Raw genomic sequence first — 12,492 nt, forward strand, 5'->3', positions numbered from 1 at the left:
TTCAGGTAGCCTCACACAAGTTGGAGTAGACATAAACAATAATTCGCAAATAAAGACTGCTTTTCCTGGAACCCAGGACCAGAGTCCACACTAGGAACATGGGCTACTGCTGTTTCAACACTGTCCTCATGCTGGGGGCAGGGGGGTGGGGTGAGGCAAGCACAAGTGAAAAGGTCACAAAGCCTTCTTAGTTTGCAAGTTGTCTTTTTCTTGGTTGAGTATTCATTTAGTTGCTGCAAACCTTTGTTTTCCAGAGTCCTGTCAAAGTTGATGCTGACAATTTCTATTTGTTTTTCAATGTTTCAGTGGGGGAATGAGAGCTTGGAATTGCCTACTCAACCATTTTGCCATCATTATTATCATTAGCATTTACTATATTGGAATTTTTGGTTTACAAAGCCCCTCTAATTTCTCATTTAAGTTGGTGTTTCTGAAGTAATTTGAGACTTATTTGTCCAGTTTATTTCTACTCTTAGTGAAAGATGTTGTTATCAATTATGACCATAATTTCTTATTTATTTAAATTTTTATTGGAGGACAGTTGACTTACAATGCTGATTCAGTTTCAGGTGTATAGCAAAGTGAATCAATTATACATATAACCACTCTTTTAGATTCTTTTCCCATATAGGTCATTATAGAGTATTGAGTAGAGTTCCCGAGGTCTTATTAGTTATCTATTTTTTATGTAGTAGTATGTATTCGTCAGTCTCAATTTCCCAATTTATCCCTCCCTGACCTTTACCCCCTCGTAACCATAAATTTGTTTTCTACATTCGTAACTCTGTCTTGCAGATTAGTTCCTTTGTACCTTGAGATTCCACATATAAGTGATATCGTATGATACTTATGACCATAATGTCTACATTTAAGGTCCTGTAAGTCAGTAGTTCTCAACCCTGGCTGCACATCATACCTCCCTATGGGATTTTTAAAATGCAGAGATGCTCAGAATCCTCCTCAAACTTGAAAAATCTGAAACTCTGAGACTGAGTAGCAAAGTGAATAAACTCAACTAGGCTTCTCTTTAGAGTACCATGGTGAAGGATAATACATTTTTAAACATGTAGTAAAGTACTATGTACATCACTGTCGTACAGGCACAACTCAGAGATACTGCAGATTCCCTTCCAGATCACTGCAAAAAAAGTGAATATGCAATGAAACAAGTCACATGAATTTTTTGGTTTCCCAGTACCTAAAAAGAGTTATATTTACACTATACCATAGTCTATCAGGGCTTTCCTGATAGCTCAGTGGGTAAAGAATCTGCCTGCTATGCAGGAGACACAGGAGACGCGGGTTCGATCCCTGGGTTGGGAAGATCCCTTGGAGTAAGAAATGGCAACCCACTCCAGTATTCTTGCCAGGAGAATCTCAGGGACAGAGGAGCCTGGCTACAGTCCATGGGGTTACACAGAGTTGGACACGACTGAGCACACCGCACACGTAGTCTGTTAAGTATGCAGTAGCAGTATGTGTAAAGAAACCATGTACATACCTTAATTAAAAAATACTTCATTGCTAAAAAATGCTAAGCACCATCTGAGCCTCCAATAAGTTAGAACTTGTTTTCTAGTAGAGGGCCTTGCCTCAATGTTGATGGATGGTGCCTGATCTAAGTGGTGGCTGCTGAAGCCTGGAGTGATTGTAGCAGTTTCTTGAAATAAGACTGCAGCGAAGTTTACCTCATCAACTGACTCTTCCTTTCACAAGTTATTTTTTTTTTTTTGTAGCATTCAGTGCTGTTTGATAGCATTTTACCCGCAGTAGAATTTTTTTCAAAACTGGAATCAGTCCTCTCAAACTATGTCACTGCTTTGTCAACTAAGTTTATGTAATATTCTACATCTTTTGTTGTCATTTCAACAATCTTCACAGCATCTTCACCAGGAGTGGATTCTATCTCAAGAAAACACTTTCTTTGTTCATCCATAAGAAGCAATTCCTCATCCATTAGTGTTTTATCATGAAATTGCAGCCATTCAGTCACATCTTCAGACTCCACTCCTAATTCTAGTTCTCTTGCTAATTCTGTCACATTTGCCGTGACTTCCTCCAGTGCAGTCTTGAACACCTTAAAGTCACCCATGACATTTGGAATCAAGTTCTTCCTGACTCCTGTTAAGGTTGATATTTTGACCTCTTCCCATGAATCATGTTCTTAATGGCATGCAAAATGGTTTTCTTGTTTCCAGAAGGTTTTTAATATACTTTGCCCTTATTCATCAGAGGAATCGCCATCTATGGCAGCTATATGTGCATGCTCAGTTGTATCTGACTCTTTGCGCCCCTGTGGACAGTAGCCCACCAGGCTCCTCTCTCCAGGGGATTTTCCAGGCAAGAATCCTGAAGTGGGTTGCCATTTCCTTCTCCAAGGGATCTTTGTGACCCAGGGATCGAACTTGTGTCTCCTACATTGGCAGGCAGATTCTTTACCACTGCACCACCTGGGAAGCCCAATGGCAGCTATAGTTTTACAAAATGTATGTTAAAGAATAAGACTTGAAAGTCGAAATTACCCCTTGATCCAAGGGCTGCATGATGAAAGTTGTGTTGGCAGACATGAAAACATGGATCTCATTGTCCATCTCCATCAGAGCTCTTGGGTGACCAGGTGCATGTCAATAAGCAATAATATTTTGATAGGAATCTTTTTTTCCAAGTTAGTCTCAACAGTGGGCTTAAAATGTTCAGTAAACCATGTTGTAAACAGATGTGCTGTCTTCCAGGCTTCGTGGTTCCATTGACAGAGCACAGGCAGAGTAGCTTTAGCATAATTCTTAATCCATAGAATTTTCAGAATGATAAATGAGCATTGACTTTAACTTCAAGTCCCCAGGCGCACTAGTCCCTAGCAAGAGAGTCAGCCTGTACTTTGAAACTTTAAAGCCAGACCTTCACTTCTCTTCTCTGGCTAAGTCCTTGATGGCACCTTCTTCCAACAGAAGCCCATTTGGCTTGCTTTGAAAATCTATTGTGTAGTGTAGCCCCCTTCACTGATGATCTTCTCTAGATCTTCTGGATAACTTGCTACAGCTTCTTCATTGGCACTTGATGCTTCACCTTGCACTTGAATGTTTCTTAAATCTCATGAGCTAACTCTGCTAGCTTTAAACATTTCTTCTGCAGCTTCCTCCCCTTCTTCATCAGCCTTCCTAGAACTGAGGAGATTTGGGGTCTTGCTGTAGATTAGGCTCTGACTTAAGGAAATATTGTGGCTGGTTTGATCTCTCCAGGCCACTATGCTTTCTCTTTATCAATAATAAGGCAGTTTTGATTTCCTATCATTCATCTCTTCACTGGAGCAGCACTTGTAAAAATCTTTCAAGAACTTTTGCTTTGTATTCAGAACTTGGTGAACTGTGGCCCAAGAGGCCTAGTTTTGGCCTTTCTTGGTTTGGATGTGCCTTCCTTGCTTATTGTTTCCAGTTTTTAAGTTAAGGTGAGAGATATGCAGCTCTTCTTTTTTTTACTTGAACACTTAGTGGTCATTGTAGGGTTATTAATTGGCTTAATTTCAAAATTGTCTCAAGGAATAGGAAGTCCTGAGGAAAGGGAGAGAGATAGGCGCAGCAGTCAGAACACACATCATTTGTGGGTTAAGTTTGCTGACTTATATGGGCGCAGGCTGGGATGCCCCAGAACAATAACATCAAAGGTCGCTGATCACAAGTCACTATAACAAACACAATAACAATGAAAATGTTTAATATTCTGAGAATTATGAAACGTGATACCGAGACACGAAGTGAGCAAATACTGTTGGGAAAATGGCATCAATAGACTTACTCGACCAAGGGTTGCCACAAACTTCAGTTTGTAAAAAACATAGTATCTGTGAAGCTAATAAAATGAGGTATGCTTGTAAAATGTAAGTTTAGTTCATTATTGAAAAATGAAATTAAAATTTACTTAGGGAAAATCTAATATTTTTTTTGGTAAATCTAACATTTTTATTCTTAAATAAAATATTTTGTTTCAATAAAGATCAAATATTCTATTTGAAGTTAACCAGTGATTAACTTTGGCAACAGTAATGTGTGCACACTTGAATTAGTTTTTCTAATTGTGTACTTATTACATATATCAATGTATGTCTATTTCTATTTGTACATATACATAATTAGGTAGTTACTTTAAAAGGTAAAATCTTTACAGTGTTTAATGTGATGTTTAATTTTTCATTATTATATCTTGACCGGAAAAAAGGAGCAATAAAATGTATCTAATTATCATACTAAGTGAAGTAAGTCAGAAAGCAAAATATGAATATGTATAATACCGCTTATATGTGAAATCTAAAATATGACACAAATGGACCTATCTCCAAAACAAAAACAGACTCACAGACACAGAGAACAGATTTGTGGTTGCCAAGGGATTGGGAAGTGTGAGAGGGATGGAATGGGAGGTTGGGATTAGCAGATACAAACCATTATATATAGAATGGATAAACAAGGTCCTACTGTATAGCACAGGGAAGTGTATTCAACATCCAGTGATAAACTGTAATGGAAAGGAATTTTTAAAATTATATATATATATATGTAACTGAATCACTTTGCTCTACAGCAGGAATTGATACAATATTATAAATCAATTAGACTTCAGTAAAAGTTCACACAAAAAACTCAATCAGTGCTTAAGAAATGTATAATATAAAAAGATGTTGACTACATAAAGAAAAAAATTTTAAATGTATCTCTAAATATATAGTTCTGTGGCTAGCAGTATTGTGAAAATATTGTTTATGTATGGTTCATGTCCTCACAGACTTTTGATTTTCAGGAAATATCATCATTATTTCAACATGATAAAGATTCTTCTAGAGAAGAGACAGCAGGGACTTTGCTGATGGTCCAGTGGTTAGGACTCTGGGCTTCCAGTGCAGGGGGAGTGTGTCTGGTTCCTGGTCAGGGAGCTAAGATCCCGCATTCCACCCGACATCAGACCCTACTGAGTCGCAGGCTCTCACAGCATCCCTCATAGCCTTCCTACTGTTGCTCTCTGCACTAGTGTTTTTAAGTTAGCTCCCTTTCTAAAGTCAAGAGCTAGCTAGACCTTCCTTCTCTATGGCTTCCCTGGTGGCTCAGATGGTAAAAGTGTCTGCCTACAATGCGGGAGACCTGGGTTCGATCCCTGGGTTGGGAAAATCCCTGGAGAAGGACATGGCACCCCCACCCCAGTACTCTTAACCTGGAAAACCCCATGGACGGAGGAGCCTGATAGGCTACAGTCCACGGGGTCCCAAAGAGTCGGACACGACTGAGCAACTTCACACTTCACTTCACTCTAACTTAGTCTCCAGGGATTGGCTCATTTATTTATCACTATTCAACTTCTCTCTCTCTAGAGAGATAGAGTAGATACATGGACTAGATAAAGCCATTTATCATTGTTTTGAAAAAAGTTTATTTTATTGAAGTATAGCTGATTTATAGTGTAGTGTCAATTTCTAGTGTATAGCAAAGTGATTCAGTTATATGTATTTATATATGTATGTATATATATATATGTGCATTCTTTTCATATTTTTTTCCATTATGGTTTATCACAGGATATTGAATATAGTCCCTGGTGTCATTCTTTTTTTTTAAAGCTCTTTTTTTAAAAGGGCTGAGGCAAAAAAGAGAAAATGTAATGCTTTTTTTTGTTCAGTAGAGGCACATTACTATTTGCTCCCTTAAGAAGGAATTTCAAGGAGAAGGCCTCAGATCATTTTAAACCAGTGTCATGAATGTTTCCTTTTAATAAAAGAACCCCTCCTAAAATAATGCTCTCGTCAAGAGGATCATCTGATAGTTTTTTTGCTATGTTCTTATTTCTGCTGTATTTGTATAATCATTGTGGTGAAATTATTGGAGAAATAGATGTTGTGATAGAATTTTCATGGTAAGGGCAATTTCTTTCCACCCTCAAACCCACCTTTCCTGCATGCACATACAGCATTATCTCTATATTTGTGCTTTAACTTGCAACACACTATCTTTATTGTTTTTATTGGCAAGAGCTCCAGTTGACTTCCTCAATGACAAATGTTCGCTACATTTTTAGAATTTCCAGTTGCGCCCTATCTTTTTTTCACCTTGGTTAGAGGGGCAAGGATCAAAGCACAGAACTGGGCCAGTCACTGCTTATGTTTGTGCTTTATCTCATTAAGTGCTGATCACCAGAAAAGCAAACAGCCTGTCATGAAATTTGCCTTGCAAACAATATAACAAAGAAATCTCATGAAAAGAGGCTGAACAGAAGGTATGTTTAATCTGTTGTGGTGTTGGTTTCAGCCCCAGTTTCAGACTGAGAACGATGATGCTTGGGAAAAAATTGGGAGTCTGCCTGCGGGCAACGTTCACCCCTGATGCAGAGATTGCTACAGAAATCTAACCATTGGAAGTTTTCAACATACAAATCAGGATTTATTAAAGGAATTAATATCTTTGAAGGCTCACAAAGCAATCCTGTTTTCCTGCAAGATGGATGAAAGGCAGAGATTTCAAAACATTTGCTAGAAAACGTCAATAGCCAATCCTGCTGATTTAATTTTTTCAATCCCTCAGGCATCAAAAGAAGTTGTGACTTGTCCACATTTGCCTCAGAAGCAAAGCAATATTGTAAATTAAAGATGGCTGGAGCTTAGCTGGCTGCATTTCATTTTTAATTAGTTGGCGCTTCACAATATTTTTCAATGTTTCTTAAGCTCAGAAGCTAAGGAACTTCCTCCTCACATTTGTTGTGATGAGGCTGCGGAAAGTATGGGTGACATTCACTTACACACCCAAGAGAAAGTTCTTAGACTTAGCTGTCCATCCCAAACATGAAAAGAATTGGTATTTAGTCAGATCCATTCCTCTTCTTTATTCTTGAGCAAGCAGAGACTTCCGATTCCTTTTAACCAGTTGGGAACTCACAGATATAACCTCCCCAGAGATCAGTGCTAGAAATCAAAGCAAATTTTGACAAAGTGTAACAAAAGCAACAGATTTTGCTTTGGGCATTTTGTTGAAGTGTGTGGCTAATTGTAGGATGCATATGTTGAAATTGTGTTTTTCCTATGATAATAAAAATGAAAAAAGGGTCATGTAATATGTGGGACTAATCTTCTGTTCATTCAAAATATATCTGTTGTCTACTCTGTCAGGCGCTGTTTTAAGCAATTGAGATAAAGTGATGAAGAGGAAGTCAAGATTCTGGACCTCATGAAGCTTGCATTCATTGATAGAAATATTTCACCCTAAAAATACACTGTAAATAGGGAGGCAAATTCTGGGAGAACATGAACCCTGTCAAAGTAGCATCAGATTTTCAAGAACATGTGACAATATTAGTGTATCTAAATCTGTAATCTTATCAATTATACTTAAACATATGTGAAGAACATGTTAAAAAGAACCCTAGAAAAAGGAGACCTAGAGAATAGGAATTTGCCAGTATATCTTCAGGGCATTGAGCACGGGGCCTCTGACTGGCAGCTTCCAGTCCCCTTCACAAGTCAACCTTGAGAGTGGGGGTGAAAATGTCAGACTAGCTTGATGCCATTAGTAAGGGTCCCCCAACTAACTTTCACTGCTATGATTCCAAGGTGATTAAGCAAACTTTGGGTATAATGTGGCTACCCTTGTGAGGTTTCCTACAGGGAGAGAATGTATTAAGGACTCCAGTCCTTTTAATGTTAGACTTCTCACTATGTACAGCAGCATTCTGGTTTGCATTTAAATATCTTGGGAATTTGTTTACCACGAATCTGAACATCTTTGGGTATTCTGATAAAGCTAGTTTTCTAGAACTGGATAACTGAAATTCAGACCCTCAAATAGTGTTTTCCCATGGGTGGTTTTAAATTTTCCAAGTCTTAGTTGTTCAGTCATGTCTGACTCTTTGTGACCCCATGAGCTGCAGCCCACCAGGCTCCTCTGTCCATGAATTCTCCAGGCAAGAATACTGGAGTGAGTTGCCACTTCCTTCTCCAGGGCATCCTCCCAATGCAGGGATTGAACCCGTATCTCTTGCATTGCAGGCAGATTCTTTACTGTCTGAACCACTAGGGAAGCCCCCTTAAAATTTCTGGTATGAGGGAAAAGCAACAAATAACATACAAGGGAGCTTCCCTAAGATGATCAGCTGATTTCTCAGCAGAAACTCTGCAGGCCAGAAGGGAGTGGCATGATATATTTAAAGTGATGATAGGGAAGAATCTACAGCCAAGAATTTTCTACCCAGCAAGGTTCTCATTCAGATTCAACAGAGGAATCAAAAGCTTTATAGACAAGCAAAAGCTGAGAGAATTCAGCATGACAAGACCAGCTTTGCAACAAATGCTAAAGGAACTTCTATAGACAGAAAAGGCCACAATTGGACTTTCACTTCAGACTTCTATGTAACTTTTCTGGCATGAGACACCTAACCCAGGGGCTTTGATAAACACACAGATTCCTGGACCAATACTGTGCTCATCCTGAGTCAGAAAGTTTGAGAAGGGGCTGCACATCTGCATTTTACTAAGGTCCCCAAGTGATTCCAGAGCACAGTCAAGCTTGAGGGTCACTGCCTGAGAAGCTCCGGATCAGTACCAGTGAAGTCCTGTTAGGACATTTAACCCTTTTCCTAGAGAACATCTTCGTCTTTGTAATCAGAACAAAGTATCTCAGCGGACCGTTGTCCAGGCTCTCCCAGTCTGGCCTCCTTACTTTCTGGTCTCATTTCTCACTTCTCTCAACCTTCTGTGCTTCAACACTCTGAATAGGCAACTTACATGAAACCTGGCAACCTGGAGGGGTTTTGTTTTGTTTTGTTTTATTTGGAGGAGGAGCGATAAATAGCATCCTGATTCCAGGCCTCAGTTCTAACACAACTGAGAAAGATAAAGGAGGCAGTTTGAGAGCAAAGTAACACTTTTAATCACTGCAGATGGTGACTGCAGCCATGAAATTAAAAGACTCTTACTCCTTGGAAGGAAAGTTATGACCAACCTAGACAGCATATTAAAAAGCAGAGACATTACTTTGCCAACGAAGGGCTGTCTAGTCAAAGCTATGGTTTTTCCAGTAGTCATGTATGGATGTGAGAGTTGGACTATAGAAAAAGCTGAGCCCTGAAGAATTGATGATTTTGAACTGTGGTGTTGGAGAAGATTCTTGAGAGTCCCTTGGACTGCAAGGAGATCCAATCAGTCCATCCTAAAGGAGATCAGTCCTGGGTGTTCACTGGAAGGACTGATGTTGAAGCTGAAATTCCAATATTTTGGCCACCTGATGCGAAGAGCTGACTCATTTGAAAAGACCCCAATGCTGGGAAAGATTGAGGGCAGGTGGAGAAGGGGACGACAGAGGATGACATGGTTGGATGGCATCACTGACTCAATGGACATGAGTTTGGGTGGACTCCGGGAGTTGGTGATGGACAGGAAGGCCTGGCGTGCTGCAATTCATGGGGTCACAAAGAGTCAGACAAGACTGAGTGACTAAATGGAAACTGATTCCTAATGGTGACTAGGTTGGAGAATGTGGCTTACATGTGGAAAATAGGGGCTTCTTAATTCTAAACTCCAGAATTAGACATTCTTACCCACCTGTCCCAGGAAGAAATGGATAACTACTGGCTTCTTTGCTCAGGGGCAGTCAGTGACTTCTATGCTTGGGTAAGGCCAAGAGCCGACCAGGCTGGTCAGAAAGAGGAGAGGGGAAGAAGGTGGCTGAGCTAAATATACCAAGTCCTGATCCCTAATGCTCCAATCAAATAACATCATCCTTCTTTCCCTAGTGAGGAATGAGTAAAGGAGGGAAAGGAAGGAGTCTCGTAATGTCACCATAACAGATGTCCCTTGACACAAAAGAAAGCATTGGGAGTGGGGAGCAGACGCTCCCCTGACAGCATGACTGTTCTTGGTGGCTGAGATACCCTATTGCCCCCCACTCCTTCCGCTTATTTTATATGCTTCACTCCACTCATCTTGCAAGATGCAGCTCAAATGTTAACGCCTCTGTGAAGCTTGAGGGAACTGAAGAGAACACTCCTTTTATGCTGTCATAGGACTTTGAGCAACTTTTATCATGAAGCTTGTCATAGCATGTACTTATGTGCCTTCTCATGTGAGTGCAGGGACTGTGGCTTATATGTCTTTATATTTCCATAGTAGGTATTTGATGAATTTTTGCTGGATGACTGTGAAAAAGTTGATAAACTCAGATGTATTTAAATTCATATTCTTTTATAATAGTATGAGTTATATAAATAATATTATGTTATATATTCTATTCTATTATTATATAATAAAATATACTTAAACTTTATACTTCTATAATGTGTACTATATAAATGATATTATATTGTATAAATAATACAAATGTTGTTAAATTAGTATTTTTAAAGGGTTTTTTTATATGGACAATGTTTTAACAGTCTTTTTTGAATTTGCTACAACATTACTTTTGTTTTATGTCTTGGTTTTTTGGCCATGAGGCATGTAGGATCTTAGCACCCTGATCAGGGATGGAACCTGCACCCCCTGCTTGGAAGGCAAAGTCCTAACCACTGGACCACCAGGGAAGACCTCGTATTAGTATTTTTAGGTCTTCATTTTAATACCAAGATCAATAAGAAGACTATCAAGTATTTTCCTTTAACCGTCAGTTCAGTCGCTCAGTCGTGTCTGACTCTTTGCAACCCCATGGAGTGCAGCACGCCAGGCTTCCCTGTCCATCACCAACTCCCAGAGTTTTCTCAAACTCATGTCCATCGCGGCGGTGATGCCATCCAGCCATCTCATCCTCTCATCCCCTTCTCCACCTGCCTTCAATCTTTTCTAGCATCAGGGTCTTTTCTAATGAGTCAGTTCTTCACATCAGGTGGCCAAAGTTTTGGAGTTTCAGCTTCAGCACCAGTCCTTCCAATGAATATTCAGGACTGATTTCCTTTAGGATGGACTGGTTGGATCTCCTTGCTGTCCAAGGGACTCTCAAAAACCTCCAACACCACAGTTCAAAAGTATCAATTCTTTGGCACTCAGCTTTCTTTGTGGTCCAACTCTCACGTCCATACATGACTACTGGAAAAACCATAGCTTTGACTATATGGACCTTTGTCAGCAAAGTAATGTCTCTGCTTTTTAATATGCTGTGTAGGTTTGTCCCAGCTTTTCTTCCAAGGAGCAAGTGTCTTTTGATTTCGTGGCTGCAGTTACCATCTGCAGTGATTTTGGATCCCCCAAATATAAAGTCACTGTTTCCATTATTTCCCCATCTATTTGCCATGAAGTGATGGGACTGAATGCCATGATCTTAGGTTTTTTGAATGTTGAATTTTAGGCCAGCTTTTTCACTTTCTTCTTTCACTTTCATCAAGAGGCTCTTCAGTTCCTCTTGGGTTTCTGACATAATAGGAGTGGTGTCATCTACATATCTGAGGTTACTGATATTTCTCCCGGCAATCTTGATTCCAACTTGTGCTTCATCTAGTCCAGCATTGCACATGATGTACTCTGCATATAAGTTAAATAAGCAAGGTTACAACATACAGCCTTGATATACTCCTTTCTTAATTTGGAACCAGTCCATTATTCCATGTCCAGTTCTAACTGTTGCTTCTTGACCTGTATACAAATTTCTCAGGAGGCAGGTAAAGTGTTTTGGTATTCCCATATCTTTAAAATTTTCCGAAGTTTGTTGTGATCCACACAGTCAAAAGCTTTAGCATAGTCAATGAAGCAAAAGTAGGTATTTTTCCAGAATTTTCTTGCTTTTATGCTGATCCAACAGATGTTGGCAATTTGATCTCTGTTTCCTCTGCCTTTTCTAAATCCACCTTGAACAGCTGGAAGTTCTTGGTTCATGTACTTTTGAAGCCTGGCTTGGAGAATTTTGAATATTACTTTGCTAGCATGTGAGATGAGTGCAAGTGTGCGGTAGTTTGAACATTCTTTGGCATTGCCTTTTTTGGGATTGGAATGAAAACTGACCTTTTCCAGTCCTGTGGCCACTGCTGAGTCTTCCCAATTTGCTGGCATACTGAGTGCAGCACTTTCACAGCATCATCTTTTAGGATTTGAAATAGCTTAGCTGGAATTCCATCACCTCCACTAGCTTTGCTTGTAGTGATGCTTCCTAAGGCCCACTTGACTTCACATTCCAGGATGTCTGGTTCTAGATGAGTGATCACACCATCGTGGTTATCTGGGTCATGAAGATCTTTCTTGTATAGTTCTTCTGTGTATTCTTGCCACCTCTTCTTAATCTCTTCTGCTCTGTTAGGTCCATACCATTTCTGTCCTTTATCGAAGCCATCTTTGCATGACATATTCCTTTGGTCTCTCTAATTTTCTTGAAGAGATCTCTAGTCCTTCCCATTGTATTGTTTTCCTCTATTATTTTGCATTGTTCACATAGGAAGGCTTTCTTATTTCTCCTCGCTATTCTTTGTAACTCTACATTCAGATGGGTATATCTTTCCTTTTCTCTTTTGCCTTTTGCTTCTCTTCTTTTCTCAGCTATTTGTAAG

This window comes from Dama dama, chromosome 13, assembly GCF_033118175.1.
Source record: "Dama dama isolate Ldn47 chromosome 13, ASM3311817v1, whole genome shotgun sequence".
Classification (NCBI taxonomy): domain Eukaryota; kingdom Metazoa; phylum Chordata; class Mammalia; order Artiodactyla; family Cervidae; genus Dama; species Dama dama.